Below are 17,794 nucleotides of genomic sequence, written 5' to 3' on the forward strand. Positions count from 1 at the left end.
CTCACTCAATTTTGAAATTATAACCGCTAACTTTCACTTAATAACACTAGTTTTACTTTAAGCGTCGCGATATTATTCTTATATCAATTCTTACTAATTTCTTATTTATTTTTAGGGTATAGCATACATGTGGAGAGCAGATCTAAAGTTCAATTATACCAACAGCATAGTTTGCTGGATGATTAATTTAATTTAATTATTATATTTTTGAAAGTTAGGAGATAACCTCCTTTAAATTTTAATATTATATATATTTTTGATGATTTAAAAGTTTTCAAAATGTGAGAGAATACTATTATATTAAACACATAAACACATTAAAAGACAGTATATTGGGGTCGGGGCATAGAGGAACGGAGCGTATCAGATCGGGGGATGTCACATATTTTTAAGAATTATTACAACTGAAAGTGATAAAATCACATTCAAATATACGCCCCTATGTGAATCTGTAATAATAAAAAATATACAAGTAGCGATAAAACCATTGTACCTATTGACGATAATGTGCTTAAAAAGGTTTTTTAGTAATAGGGTCAATACTCAATACGATTAGGGTTGATCGTCTGCCTGTAATAAAAATGTTGACATTAGTAATAGATTTGTTATCTACATACTAAATGTATAACGTCTTAACTTATCACAAAGTCAATACTATCAATACAATTATATTATTACACTATATATTATTATTTATTATTTTATTTGATGCACTTGTAAGGGTTAATAGCTGAACTTTTTTTTTTAAATAATTAAATCTTGAAAAAAATGTATTTTACGGACAGTATTTTTAATAAAAGTATAATTTTACCTCGGGCAACCAATGAAACCCTTTATTTAAAATAAAACTTTAAAATAACGTTTCATCGAAACTAAACTTTGAATGATTTGCTAGGTCTATTGATAATGAAAGAGTCAGTTTAAATAAAAATTGTTATAGCTTCGATGCGAAATGGAAAAGGTATTGCATTAATAATAATGTGTTTTTTGGTTTGTTAAATTTGTATGAGCGAGTTTTCCAAGAAAATAAAATTTGTTTCGTCATATAATTTAAACATGTTAACTCTGAGAGTTTGTTATATATTTTTTAAGGGGATTTTATGCTGTCTGTTTTTAAGGATTTTTGGATAAGCAATGCTAAAGTTCCTCCATATAGAGTGGGCTGTAAAAAAACTTGTTTAACACTATTAGCAGGTGACTCGATTAAAACCGGTCTAAGCTCTTTTCTCTTAAAATGTTAAAAAGACTCGTCAGAAATTGAAATATATTAATATAATTCTAATTCGGTGTATCTCGTTTAGGGTGAATTGAGATTGGAAATTCCTAGAGACAGATGCCTCTCGTAGATCTAAAGTTTTAGAACATAGGCAAACAAATATTTTGCACGTGTATTGTTCAAACAATAACATGTTTTAATATAAAACTAAAAAAAAAATATGAAGGTTATCTAAATACGAATTTATCGGTTTAAAAAAATAAAAAGCAACAGATATCACCAGATATTACCAGTACACATTTATAAAAGCGATATCAAGTATATAGTTTACTATACAATTACGAATGCTTCTTGATAAAAATATAGGATACTAACAAATAAATACGTTTTTACTTAACACAAAAAATTATTTCAAATCATGTAAACAAATTTTGAATATCGTCCCAAATAGATTAACTTAACGTCAACATGTTTTTGATTAACTTTTTTTGCAAGTTCAAACTTACCATTAGTTAAGCTATCAGATATAAAGCTATTTTAAAATAATAATTTAATTGTTGTTTATTTATGGCACTACTATTCATATCTAAAATAATATAGTTTTATAGTAAAATATTATGATAATATTTTCATGTACAGGGTGATTCACTTATAGTGAACCACTCAATATCTTATATAAGGTTTAATAAGAAATTAAAATATTTTTTACAATAATTTATTCTATATGTTTTTACTTAAAATTCTCTAATCAATTCTCTAAGTACCAACAAAAAACCTTAAAAGAAACAATAAATATGTATAATATATATTATACATACACTTATAAAAAGTAAATCACAGGTTTACAGGAATTTTTTAAATCTGAAAGTGATAAAATCAATTTCGAAAAATGCTTCGATGCAAATCTGTAGTTAGTACATTCAAGCCATTACAGTCCAAACCGAGCACAGAGTAAGCCAGCAAAATTAAAAGTATTAAATTGAGGTGCTGTATTTTCAAATAACCCTCAAAGCCTTTATTTAAAAGTGATTTTATTCAATTTTAATTACTTTTATTTATACTAATTTCTGTAAACGTGTACCCTACCCGTCCCCACTATGTCCTGACTGGTCAGGCATTATAAAGTATAAACAGATATTTTATCGACGCGTAGGTAAGACTAAGAATATCTAAATGTATTTGTGTGTTCTTCTGTTGCTATAGCTGTAATAGTTGTTCTATTTTGTACAACTGTGAACACGAAAATATTTCTCTGAAAAACAGTATTGTTCAATATAGGACGTTATACAACCTATACTTGTTTTTATAACATTACGAATATTATTTTTTTTCAAGTTTCTACGGCATTTTATTGTCCTTGAAAATGATTTTTCCTCCACTTTTAAGAAAAAAATAATTATGTCCACTATTTTTCAAAACAAATATGCTTAAATTAAAAGTTAATTTAATACACACGTCAATATATATTCAATAACATTTAACACAATTGTACGTATAAAAAAAATAACTACTAATAATTAATATTATTATTATTATTTATAGTCATTAAAAATATAACAACTTATATGTTGTTTCATAAAATATTGATAGTTCTGTATACTAAATATGTTGTATATATAACTATATTCATAAAAAACGTATTCGGTAAATTTTCACTAAGCCAAACCACTACATTAATATATAAACATGAAACGGTCATTCCTAACCTCATTAACTAGTTTTAATATTTCGTGAGGCTTGAGGAGATGTTTCGCATAGTATGTTATTTCCTAAATCTTCGAAAGTATAACAAATATAATCCCAACCATCGCATCAGTCCCATAAATAAGTAATTTTTGAGTAAAGTACTGTAGGGCGCTAAAAGAATCACCCTGTATATATTATACATGCGCTTATAAATAAAATCACTGTGTGAATATATATATACCAACATTTGGTTAAGGACAACTGACTTAACGGCGGTTTTCCCAATTTCGGGATGAAGAAATAGACTCTATGAACTTTTCACCCACCATAGTACCAATCATATATAATTTCGTATCTATAGAGTTGCTACTCTAATAAATCGATCCAGAGGACAAAAAGATATCGTATTTACACAAAAAAAAACACAGCATTGTGAATCAAAATCAAGTTAAACAGCGGTGCTGCGTGTTGTCGTGTCACACATGCCACATGTGTAGACAACAGACAACAACATATGTTTCAATTCAATTTTTATAAGACCCATATAACTTATTCAAAACAAAAAAAAAGCCAAAAAACATTTTGAAAAGACAAGTACGTACCGATGCAAAAAAATAACTTTTGAAAAAAAATAGTATCGCTTCGTTGCCAACTGCGTTAGTACAGTCTATGTTGAATTTTCTCAACGTTATAACCGATTTTATTGTTCATTTTACAATATTAATAAAAATACTAAATTATCATGATACTGTACAAGAGTTTTGTTCTATTCATTTTGCTCAACTCATTCGTCCGAACACAAAATATAAAACATTGCTATCTATCCAGGTACATGCTTTATAATTTATACCTAAATGGAGTACAATATTTTTATGTAAATTTTGCAATTTACGACGACAAATTGTCGTGAACTCAAGGCAGATTGACTTACAATATTATAATTTCTTATTATTAAAAATTAGGATCTATACAAAAATAAAATGTTCTAATTCCTAAAAAAAATAAATAATTTTTTTCTATTTTCAAAAATTCCAATATACTTATTTTTTATTTACTCTAATTAGAGAAACAGTATAAAATCTTTATAGGACACACATTAGGGGATAACAGCTAACAACCGCTAACTTCTATATTGGGTTTATTATTGCCTTTTACGCTATGCGTTACGATTTACCATGCTAACTATATTATCATGAAATTATTCAAGAAGTTAGTTTCATTTGTTTTTTTTTAATTTAATTTAATAAATTTTGTTTTTTTAAATTTAACTTTTGAAACGTAAATCATTAAATATTGTATTATTTCCAGGCTCATGCTTTTTGTTTTTAAATTCTATGAATTTGATTTTGATTTGAAATTCGAAAATGGCAAAGAAAATTCTTCAACTTTGGAAGAACTTAAAAAGTATGATGATTCGTTACGAGCTCAAGGCGAGAACGTTTTGGGGATTCTCGATGACCTAATGACGGAAAACTACAAAAAATCATCCAATCGGCCTGAGGACATGATGACAATCAATTTATGCTTGAATAACGTTTTTAGTACGTTATTGGTACGAACCTACGACGGAGTGAAGAAACGAGTATTGCCGGAGAAGATTGAGGATGATGAAAAATGTATACATAAAAATAGATTCAATAGGGCTAGTAAAAGATTAACTGAATTATTCAAAACGAGTGAGAAGGCAAATAATTTGCCATACATTCAAGAACTACCGTCAAACAGCCCGTATGAAACTGTAATAGCTTATAAAAACGAAATCAAAAAGTTAATTGGAAAAATAATTCAAATTTTATTCAAGAGCCTCCGTGATAATTGCGGATACGTCATAGGCAATGTTTCGTTAACCATAAGGCGAGATTTAACGACTAAAAGTCAATATTACGATAAATACAACAAATTGCTACCGTCACACGTTACTGTGGACGATTTAGTAAACTATTTTGATGGAGGTCATGTTATCTTTAAAAGCTCATTTCTCCCATTATTCACGAAAGCATTTCAAGATAGCGACTCTAAGTTGAAGGATTTGATGAGGCCCATCTTGGATAGAAATACGTACATGCAGAACCATCCGAGACAAATATTATTCTACGATCTATTGTATCGAGGCGACCGCGATATCGATCAAGTGGGCTCGCCAAAAGACAACGAATCTGATGATTTGGCGCTGCTCCGAAGCGTCACTTTAGTGACAGAATTGGAAGACGGCACTCATCCCAACATCCAGCTATTGTTTTCGATAGCACTGCGGTTTTTCGACGTCAAATGTGTTGAGTCGTTCCAACAGCAAGTGCTGGTAGCAACGGTGCATCCTTTGTTGTCAGTCGTCGGTTCTTACGTGGTTTTGGTCGAAGATATATTTTACAATGGTGACGGAAAATTTCAAGACGTCGCCTCGAGGGCCAAATTGTTCCAAGACACAATCGACAAATTGGGCGATTCCATACTGACTACGCTGGTCAGTTTCATAAATTTAGGTCTTTATCCGAAAGAAGCTTTGGGTTATTTAAAAACAACCGCAATGGCATTAGACAAGTTAATCACGTACAACGATAAAGCAAACATACAGATAGGTGCACCGCATTTGATTTATGAATTGTATAGTAGATGCTCTGCTCCAATGTCGCTTAACAAACTGACAATGTCGTATATGGACGAACATATCAATGTCAACTCCGAAGAAAATTGTAACAATGCCATAAATGGCATTTTTTACATAAATGCGGTAAAAATGAAAGCCGATATGGTCGAGAAATACGTGAAAACTTTGGAGAAATACGAAAACATCTACAAAGGGGTTATTAATAGTCAGTTCTTTTTTCACAAAGACATATTTTTGACCGGACCTGAATGTGACATCATAGAAGAAACAAAATATGGTAAATTCACATATATTAATAAACTCCATGAAATATTACAGTGCTGGTTAATATATTTTAGTCATATTTCTCAAAAAAAAAAAAATTTAGGTTTATAGACTGTTTTTTTTTCTGTTAAAAAATTTTTTAGATACCATTTTTTTTTTGACAGTACCACACCACCAAACTCACTCTATTTTGAAATAATAACCAATAACGTTCATTTACTAACATCAGTTTTGCTTTTATTTTTATTCTTATTAATTTCCTACTTTTATTTTAGGGTATAACGTACTTGGGAAGCAAATCTAAAGTCAAAACATATCAAGAACTTCATCTGCTGGTTGCTTAAATTTGTTTGAATACCCTTTATCATATTTTCGACAGTTATGAGAGAAGCTCCTTAACGTTTTAATATTATATTTGTTTTTTATTATTTTAAAGTTTTAATAATGTGTGCAAATACTATTATATGCACTATGCATTATAATTTTTTTTTGTTGCACATGTAAGGGTTATTTGGTGAGCTTTATTTAAAAATAAATAAAACATGAAAACAAAATGTATTTTATGGACAGTGTTTTTAGTATAGACTTTAGGTACTTTTTTACAATGGACAACCAATATAAATCTTTATTTGTGATAAATTTCGTTACATTGAAACCAAACAGTGAATGATTTGCTAGGCATATTAAATTTGTATACGCAATCATTTTGATTGGGTTATAAAAGCAAAAGCCATACATTGGCTCTTAAGCTCTACATATTAATTATAATCCATAGGCTTTAAACTTACGGTGTATAGAAATATGTTGTTACATTAATAAATACATTTTAGTTTAGTTTTTAATTAAATGTTTACAATGATTACAAATTGAATAAAATTTAGACAAATATTTTCGCTCAGGTCAATCCGATCAGTCAAGTAAAGTTTGGTAGAGGCATGATGGGATCTAAATATAGTCTAAAGGAATTTTTATAAATAAAAGTGATAAAATCACTTTAAAAAAAACGGCGTCCCCGTTCGTGTCCCCATTATGCCACAATCCCACTGTACTGTTTCCTTTTTATTAAGAATATGGTTTATTTAGCGGGACGTGTATGTGAGTTTATTTATTAGCTGACTTAGAGTAGAAAATATGCAGGGTAATCCAGTAAGATAAACATTTTTTGGGAACGTTTTATGAATATTTTGTTTTAAATACTGTGAATGTAAATTTAAATATTGTAAATGAGTACAGTCTTTTGAATTTTTAATTCTTTACACTATAAACGAGTACTATATTTTTATTTATGTAAACAGTGAAAACTAGAACAAATCACACAAGTGTTTTTATAAAGTAATGAAATTAGGTTCACGAATTAACGTACTTATGTAATAATCAAGTAAACTATACATTAACAAAAATTATGTTTTTAAAATATTGTCTACATTTGTAATAGGTTCACAGCAGATGTTCTTTTAGTATTTAGTTTCAGCCTTTAATTTTGTACTATGCATAGAAAAACTAAATAACGTAAAAAGGAAATAAAGATCTCATCCTAGGAGTTATAAGAAATAATATTAATAATAATTTTTTAATAAATTTATGCCTCAATATGTTAATGTGAGGAAAAATAAATGGAGTACGTTTTAAAGTAAATACTCTTTCTTATAATTTTTTTTTTTAGATAAGCCATTTCCGTGTTTACAATAGTTCTAACAGAAATTAATTTTAACAACTACAGTAAGTGATGAAGTATCTTTGTATAAAAAAAAGTCAATTTATTGGGGTCGGGGCTTAGAGGAACGGAGCATATTAGAGCGGGGGATGTTACATATTTTTAAGAATTATTACAACTAAAAGTGATAAAATCACATTCAAATATACGCCCCATGTGAATCTGTAATAATAAAAAATATACAAGTGGCGATAAAACCATTGTACCTATTGACGATAATGTGCTTAAAAAGGTTTTTTGTAATAGGGTAAATACTCAATACGATTTAGGGTTGATCGTCTGCCTGTAATAAAAATATTGACATTAATAATAGATTTGTTATCTACAGACTAAATGTATAATGTCTTAAATTATCACAAAGTCAATACAATTATATTAAACACTATATATTATAATTTATTATATTATTTGATGTACTTGTAAGGGTTAATGGCTGAACTTTTTTTTTTAAATAATTAAATCTTGAAAAAAATGTATTTTACGGACAGTATTTTTAATAAAAGTATAATTTTACCTCGGGCAACCAATGAAACCCTTTATTGATAATAAAACTTTAAAATAACGTTTCATCGAAACTAAACTTTGAATGATTTGCTAGGTCTATTGATAATGAAAGAGTCAGTTTAAATAAAAACTGTTATAGCTTCAATGCGAAATGGAAAAGGTATTGCATTTATAATAACATGTTTTTTGGTTTGTTAAATTTGTATGAGCGAGTTTTCCAAAAAAAATTTTTGTTTCGTCATATAATTTTAATTTGTTAACTCTGAGAGTTTGTTAAATATTTTTTATGGAGATTTTATGCTGTCTGTTTTTAAGGATTTTTGGATAAGCAATGCTTAAGTTCCTCCATATAGAGTGGCCTGTAAAAAAACTTGTTTAACACTATTAGCAGGTGACTCGATTAAAACCGGTCTAAGCTCTTTTCTCTTAAAATGTTAAAAAGACTCGTCAGAAATTGAAATATATTAATATAATTCTAATTCGGTGTACCTCGTTTAGGGTGAATTGAGATTGGAAATTCCTAGAGACAGATGCCTCTCGTAGATCTAAAGTTTTAGAACATAGGCAAACAAATATTTTGCACGTGTATTGTTCAAACAATAACATGTTTTAATATAAAACTAAAAAAAAAATATGAAGGTTAACTAATTACGAATTTATCGGTTTGAAAAAACAAAAAACAACAGATATTATGTTACCAGTACACATTTATAAAAGCGATATCAAGTATATAGTTTACTATACAATTACGAATGCTTCTTGATAAAAATATAGGATACTAACAAATAAATACGTTTTTACTTAACACGAAAAATTATTTAAAATCATGTAAACAAATTTTGAATATCGTCCCAAATAGAATAACTTAACGTCAACATGTTTTTGATTAACTTTTTTTGCAAGTTCAAACTTACCATTAGTGAAGCTATCAGACATAAAGCATTTTGAAATAATAATTTAATTGTTGTTTATTTATGGCACTACTATTCATATCTAAAATAATGTAGTTTTATAGTAAAATGTTATGATAATATTTTTATGTACAGGGTGATCCACTTATAGTGAACCACTCAATATCTTATATAAGGTTTAATAAGAAATTAAAATATTTTTTACAATAATTTTATCTATATGTTTTTACTTAAAATTCTCTAAGCAATTCTCTAAGTACCAACAAAAAACCTTAAAAGAAACAGTAAATATGTATAGTATATATTATACATACACTTATAAAAAGTAAATCACAGGTTTACAGGATTTTTTTAATTCTGAAAGTGTGTAAAATCTGTTGTTGTCTAACAAACATATGTGGACAACAACCTATTTGAATGCGTGTTTTCTATGGCCAATAGTACTTGTTCCAAAAAAAATAATGCAAAAAAAACATTTTTAACTGTCAAGTACGTACCGAAGCAAAAAAATAACTCTTGATACCCAATATAATACATTTTTGTTTACTGTGGTATAATATTTGTTGTTTGTTGTTATTGGCAAAAAAGAAAAAATAAGTATCGCTGTGTTGTGAACTGTGTCAGTACAGTTTATGTTGAAGGTTCTCAAAGTTATAACCTGTTTTTAGCTTATTTACCATGATACTGTACAAAAGTTTTTTAATATTCATTTTTCTCAATTCATTTGTCCGAACAGATACGATAAAATATTGCTATCTTTCCAGGTATATGCTTTATATTTAATACTTAAATGAATTATAGTATTTTTATGTGAATTTTGCAAATTGCGACGACAATCTGCCAAGTACTCAAGAAAAATTGACATACAATAATTTATCATTATATTATTAAAATTAGGATGTAAAAAAAAAAACAATTTCTTAATTTTTAAAAAAAAGTTGATATTTTTCTATTTTCCAAACATTTCAAATTATTTAATTTTCATTTAATTTTATTAGATAAATAGTATATAATCTTTATAGTACATTTATAAAGATTATCCGTTACTTCTATATTAGGAATATCATTTCGTTTTCTCTAGTTGTTATGACTTAGTATGATATTATTGAAGAGTATAGTTGTATTTGTTTTGTTCATTTAATTTATTGAAACGAAAATCATTATACATTGCATTTTTCCAGGCACATGCTTTTTGTTTTCAAATTCTATGAATTTGATCTTGATTTGAGATTCAAAAATGGCAAAGAAGATTCTACAACTTTGGAAGAACTTAAAAAGTTTAGTGATTCGTTACGTGATCAAGGCCAGAACGTTTTGGGGATTCTCGATGACCTTTTGACGAAAAACTACCGACAGTCAATCAATCCACCTGATGACATGATGACAATTAATTTATACTTGAATAACGTTTTTAATACATTATTAGTACAAACCTACGACGAGGAGAAGAAACGAGTACTGCCGGAGGATGAGGATAGTAAAAAAAATACTCATAAAAACGTTAAAAAATTGACTAATTTATTCAAAACAAGTAAGAATTCCAATGGCTCGTCACAAATTAAAGAACAACTGTCGTCAAATAGTCAAAAAGTACTGTCAAACAGCCAAGAAGTACCGTCAAACAGCCCGTATGATACGTTAATAGCTTATAAAAATGAATTCGAAAAGGCAATTGAAAAAATAATTAAAATCTTACACAATAGTATCCATATAAACTGTGGGTTTGCCTTGAGCAATAAATATTGGAAAATCGTAGAGCGAGATGAAATAACCAGAAGTGAACGTTACGATCAATATAACGCATTACTACCGAGGAGAAGTACTGTGAAAAATTTAATATACGTTACTAGTGGACATCATGAATTTCTTGAAACCACACCACTCCAATTATATAGGAACGCATTTGAAGATAGCGATTTTGAGATGAAAAAATTGATGATGCCTATTTTGCAGAGAAATACGTACAAGCGGTACTATCCGCGACTTCTCTTGTTCTACGATCTGTTGTATCAAGGCGAATACGAAATCGACCAAATGGGTTTGCCAAAAGATAACGAATCTGATGATTTGGCGCTGCTCCGAAACGTCACATTAGAGACGCAATTGGAAGACGGCACTCATCCCAACATACAGCTATTGTTTTGGCTAGCACAGCGGTTTTTCGACGCCAGATGTGTTGAGTCGTTCCAACAGCAAGTGCTGGCGGCAACGGCCCATCCCGTGTTCTCAGTCATCGGTTCCTACTGGTCTTTGGTCAAACATATACTTTACACGGGTGAAGGAAAATTCAAAGATGTCGCCACCAGGGCCAAGTTGTTCCAAAAGACAATCGACAAATTGGGCGATTCCATATTAGTCACTCTGGTCAGTTTTATAAGTTTAGATTTTTATCGGAAAATGGGTTCAGGACATTTAATAGGAACCGCTAAGCGATTAGACGAACTAATCACGTACAATGATAAAGTAAATTTACAGATAAACGCACCAGATTTGCTCCTTAACGTTTATATGCGTTGCTCCAGTGCAATGTCGGATCACAAAATGAGAGTAACGTATAAAGAGGAACTCGTCAACGTAAGCTCCGAAGAAAATTGCAACAATGCCATAAATGCGGTAAAAATGAAAGCCGATGTGGTCGAGAAATACGTGAAAAATTTGAAAAAATACAGAAACATCTACCAAGGGGTTATTGATAATCCGTTCTTTTCCCACGATTTATTATTTTTTAACGGACCAAAATGTGACATCATAAAAGAAACAAAAAAAAGTAAGTTCACTTATAGTAATATACTGTCTTGTTAAAATAAAAAATGTTCGTATTTATTAATAAAAATACGTATTTATTAATATACTTTCATGTCAACTATATAGTGCTAGTCAACATACTTTTATCGTGTTGCTTATAAATAATTTTTTTTCTCTGATTTTTTGCGGTTTTTTTCAAAAATTTTTGCAAAAAAACATTAGTTTATGAGGACACCGTGTCCTTTTATAGGATAACTTTTATTTAGTTATAGTATATTTTTTCTACAGCTAGTGACATTCAGGTTTTATAGGCTAATTTTTCCTCTGTTCACATTTTTATTCTTTACCATATTTTTAGTCCTTACCATAACACCCAACTCATTCCACTTAGAAATAATAACCGCCAACTTTTAATTAATAACACCAATGTTTTGCTTTAAGCGTTGAAATATTATATTTGTATCAATTCTTACTAATTCTTACTTTATTTTTAGGGTATAGCATACTTGTGGAGTGCAAACCTAAAGTTGAATTACACCAACATCATAGTTTGCTGGATGATTAGATTTCTATGAATACACATTATTCTATTTTCGAAAGTTAGGATATACACTTTCTTTAAGTTTTATTATTGTACATTATGTTTTGATGATTTAAAAGTTTTAATGTGTGGAATTACTATTATACTTAACACTGTATAACATAATATATTATTTTATTTTGTGTACTTATAATGGCTATTGGGTGAACTTTTAAAAAAATAAATAAATCTAGGAAAAAAAATGTATTTAAGTATAATATTATTATTATAGGTATCATTTTACTTTGGGCAACCAATAGAACCCTTTATTTATAATAAAAATTAAAAATATCGTTACATCGAAACCAACCTTAGAATGATTTAGTAGGTTTATTAAAAATGTATGAGCTAGTTTTAAAAAAATAAACGTATTAGCTTTTATGCTATACTAAAAAGGTATTTTATTTACAATGATGTGTTTGTATTATTTATATATATATTTTTAAAATTTTTTAAATTTTTGTGTTTGGATATTTTTAAAGCCGCCGAACAGATTTATTCGTGTAGCAATTCTATATATACAATATAATGGAATTATGTCAGAAAAGTGCAAATTTTATTCAACAGCATAATGTTAACCAAAAATCGTTAACTCTGTATCATGTACTTACACTAATATTCGAGTAGAAATATTTTAAATAATAAGTAATTTAATTGTTAATTTTAAACCTTTTTTCTATATTCGATTATTTTTATCACAGAATAGCATTGTAGTAATTTAATTCAGTAAATCATCCCATGCTAGTAGGGATAACTTCCCTTTCCTGGTTTAAATCCTACTTGACTGATAGATGACAATTTGTATCATTATTTACTCATAAATCCTCAGAGCTAATGTTGCTGGAAAATCTCTTTTTGTTGTATTCGCCACTGACAGTGAATTCTATGCGGTTTTATACTTTTTACTCTTCCCAAAAAACGGTGAAAGGCGTAAAAAGTATAAATGATTGAATGTGTCAACAATCGCCCACTCAGGATTGATTGTAATCTATTGATAATACTTGTAGAAGTTATGTGAGCTAACATATCTTACTTTAGATTGATCCCTTAAAATTGTTCGTCTTATAAATGGAATTCCTAAAAAGATTTTTTTTTAATAAAATTTAAAGTTGATACAAAAGTAACGTATAAAAATTCTATATTACTAAAAAAAGGATTTATTTCAAGCATTTTTCTATATTACATTTATTTACTTGAATAGTATGATATACAACCTTTTATATTTTAATTATACTGTTTCTGTTGACACATTTTGTCATTTAACCTTGGCTTAACAAAATATTCTTAAAAACAGTTTGGAAATCTATCTATTACGCACCAAATTCAGATTATATAGGAAACATTTTAATTCGGCCATAGAAGCAAAAGTCATAAATTGGTTTTTTAGATTTGCAATTCAATTTTAATTCATAGGTTTTCAACACACGGAGTATGTCAATATATTTTTACAAAAATATATCAAAAACATAAATTAAATATGTTTTTATTGTGTTTTAAAAATATTTATCGAAATAAGGAAAAACACGGTTTTGTATTGAATTATTCAAATATTTATTTAACTGGTCATACATATATGCGTGCAACAAAACATAATATACAGGGTGATCCAACTAACGTAAGACACTAATTTTCCCTAAAAATATAAATATTTTGAAAACAATTTTTTTCCTAAACTCTTAGGTACATATTTTACTACATTTTTTAATATTTTAAAACATTTTATCGCCAATCCTTATAAGCCAAAAAAGGGGATTTTTGGTTTTTTTAAATGGCAACATATGTTTTTAATTACATACATTTGTAGACAAAAAATTTAAAAATGTGTTAGCGTTAAATTTTTTTATTTTTATTAAACTGTTCATTAGTTATGACTTTGTTAAGATACTACATTTCCTCTTAATAATAATCATATTTCTTCGGTTTGTCCAAAACCGGTAGCACATCAAATTCATATTTATGTTCGCATTGTCCAATTGGCGATAACATTCTAACAACTAGGAATTCACTATAAAATATTTTGAAATAGACAAAGGTCCTTATCTACAGATTACTTAGATTATAGGTTATTTATTATATCTGATTATGGTACAGAGTACGGTAACATGTCAAATTATTTGTACGCAATGTAATAAAACTACTCGTCTTTGTAGTAACGATTGAAAATAATAAGAAATACAGTCAAAAAATCAAATCTTTATAAAGTCATAACAAATGAACAAATAAATGAAAATTCAAAACTCAAACGCTAACATAATTTTTAATTTTTTGTCTACTAACTTATGTAATTAAAAACATATGTTGCCATTAAAAAAAAACAAAAATCCCCCATTTTGGCTTATAAGGATTCGTGATAAAAATTTTCAAAATATTGAAAAATGTAGTAAAATATGTACCTAAAAGTTTAGGAAAAAAATTGTTTTCAAAATATTTATATTTTCAGAGAAAATGAGTGTCTTACGTTAGTTGGATCACCCTGTATATCCAAAAACAACATATTTTATCGCATATGTTACGGGTTGTTATTTTCTAAAAAGCAAGTGTTTTTTTAGCATATATGGTCTTGTTGTTTATATGGGTGCCTATACAAATGTTATACACGTACGAATTTTTTTCTTATAAACCCTTGATCATCCAATTATAATTATTGAATAACTCTTTTGTATTTTAAAATACAACATTATTTTATTAAACTGTTCTAATATAAACATTTATATTAAATGTTACTTAATATTACATTTATTTTTATCGTATAGAAAAAGTTTAACAATACTATTTTCTTAACTGCGAAACTAAAGACTGATTATTATATTAAAATATCGGAAAATATGAACAAAAAAAAGTAGTAAAAAATGTAAGAATTTAAAATGTTCTTAATTGATAATACATATATTTTATTTAGATAACTCATAGCTGTGCACATAAAAGATCGAAACAAAAATTACCTATAGCATTAATAGTAAAATATTAAGTATTTTTGTATAGAAAAAAGCGGTTTTGTAGTTTCGGGCCATAGTAGGAACGGAACATGTTAAGTGTTTTTATTCATTTTTTTTTTGTTTCTGGACCCACGATTTTTTTGTGTTGCAACTCACAGATCAGTGAACCTTCAGACACCTAAAAAGTACTTTATTTGGGCAAAAATAAAACAATTTACAATTGGCATACAATTTACATAAAATGGCGTTGCCTGATAACTTTTTTTAAAATAGTCGAATTAGTTCTAACTTTGTATGATATATTCTTTAAACGATAAACATTGACAAACCACAAAAAATACATTAAGCACTTCATCCTAGAAGGGATAGGAATTCATTCTACAAATTATTAAACCATTGAAAACTAATCGTTTGCTTTTGTACAATACAAACATTTAACTAGAATTAAAAATGTTAATTATTAATACATACTTTTTTTTATAGACAGGTGAAAAATAAAAAATACCATTACAGTGTGGTCGGGCATAGTGGGGTTGGGGAAGTCACAGGTTTACAGGAATTTTTTAAATCTGAAAGTGATAAAATCACTTTCGAAAAAGTGATTTTATTCAATTTTGATCACTTTTATTTATAATAATTTCTGTAAACCTGTGACCTACCCGTCCCTACTATGACTGGTCAGGCAATATAAAGTATAAACAGATATTTTACCGACGCGTAGGTAAAACTTGAAAATCTAAATATATTTGTGTGTTCTTCTGTTGCTATAGCTGTAATAATTGTTCTACTTTGTACAACTGTGAACACGAAAATATTTCTCTGAAAAACAGTTAATTGTTTGTTCAATATAGTACGTTATACTACCTATACTTATTTTTATAACATTACGAATATTGTTTTTTTTTCAAGTTTCTACGGCATTTTATTGTCCTTGAAAATGATTTTTCCTCCACTTTTAAGGGAAAAAAATAATTATGTCCACTATTTTTCAAATCAAATATGCATAAGATAAAAGTTAATTTAAAACATACGTCAGTCTTCAGCACTTGATTATTAAAATCAATTTATAAAAAATATATTTTTTTCTTTTAATATACTAACTAGGTTTGATCATATAAAGGAGGGGTGGATCACGTGGTTTTCGAAATTATTATAAATGAATGTCAGAGAGTATAAACCACTACCAACTACTATCATGTTTGTTGTTAATCGCTTTTATCCTATTCCTATTCTGCACTGCCTACACATAATAAATGAGCAAGTCAACAATTCAATATTTTTTGCTACAAAAAATGTGTGAAGTGATGTCACCCTATTTAAATAATTTCTCTAGTTTTAAGTTAGTTTAGTTTCGATTATAAAGTCACAGCTAAATAAACTTAAATTCCTAATATTTTTTATATAATATAGGTAAACAATATAACAGCTACTTTTTTTTTTAATTACTGCTTTTAAATCATTATCAACTAATAACATTATTTTACTCGAATTGTTTGTTTTTTGTGTTAAAGGGTTTGTTTTTGGTCACACTCTTACCCAGTATAGTAAATTTCTTAAATATATTTTAATATTCGATAACATTTAACACAATTGTACGTATAAAAAAAATAACTACTAATAATTAATATTATTATTATTATTGGGTAAATTATTTATAGTCATTAAAAATATAATAACTTATATCTTGTTTCATAAAATATTGATAGTTCTGTATACTAAATATGTTATATGTATAATCATATTCAAAATAAACGTATTCGGTAAATTTTCACTTAGCCAAACCACTACTTTAATATATAAACGTGAAACGGTCATTCCTAATCTCATTAACTAGTTTTAATATTTCGAGAGGCTTGAGGAAATGTTTTGCATAGTTCGTTATTTCCTAAATTTTCGAAAGTATAACAAATATAATCCCAACCATCGCATCAGTCCCATTAATAAGTAATTTTTGAGTAAAGTACTGTAGGGCGCTAAAAGAATCACCCTGTATATATTATACATGCGCTTATAAATAAAATCACTGTGTTAATATATATACGAACATTTGGATAAGGACAACTGACTTAACGGTGGTTTTCCCAATTTCGGGCGAAGAGGTAGACTCTATGAACTTTTCGCCCACCATAATACCAACCATATATAATTTCAGATCTATAGAGTTGCTACTCTAGTAAATCGGTCCAGAGGACAAAAAGATATCGTATTTACATAAAAAAAAACACAGCATTGTGAATCAAAATCAAGTTAAACAATGTCTGTTGTTGTCTATTATGCATGTGTATTGTACAAGTGTATTCAAAACACAAAAATTGCCAAAAAACATTTTTAACAGTCAAGTACGTACCGATGAAAAAAATAAACTTTTAATATCAGATATAATTCATTTTTGTATATTATTTTTGTTTGTTGTTATTGGTAAACAAAACCAAAAAAAATAGTATCGCTTCGTTGCCAACTGCGTCAGTACAGACTATGTTGAATGTTCTTAACGTTATAACCGATTTTATTGTTCATTTTACAATATTAATAAAAAATACTAAATTACCATGATACTGTATAAGAGTTTTGTTTTATTCATTTTTCTCAACTCATTCGTCCGAACACAAAATATTAAACATTGCTATTTATCC

This window comes from Adelges cooleyi, unplaced genomic scaffold (assembly GCF_023614345.1).
Source record: "Adelges cooleyi isolate 19-005CV unplaced genomic scaffold, UGA_ACOO_1.1 ACOO_flye_CR_arks_rails_tigmint_CR_PRNA_306, whole genome shotgun sequence".
Lineage (NCBI taxonomy): Eukaryota > Metazoa > Arthropoda > Insecta > Hemiptera > Adelgidae > Adelges > Adelges cooleyi.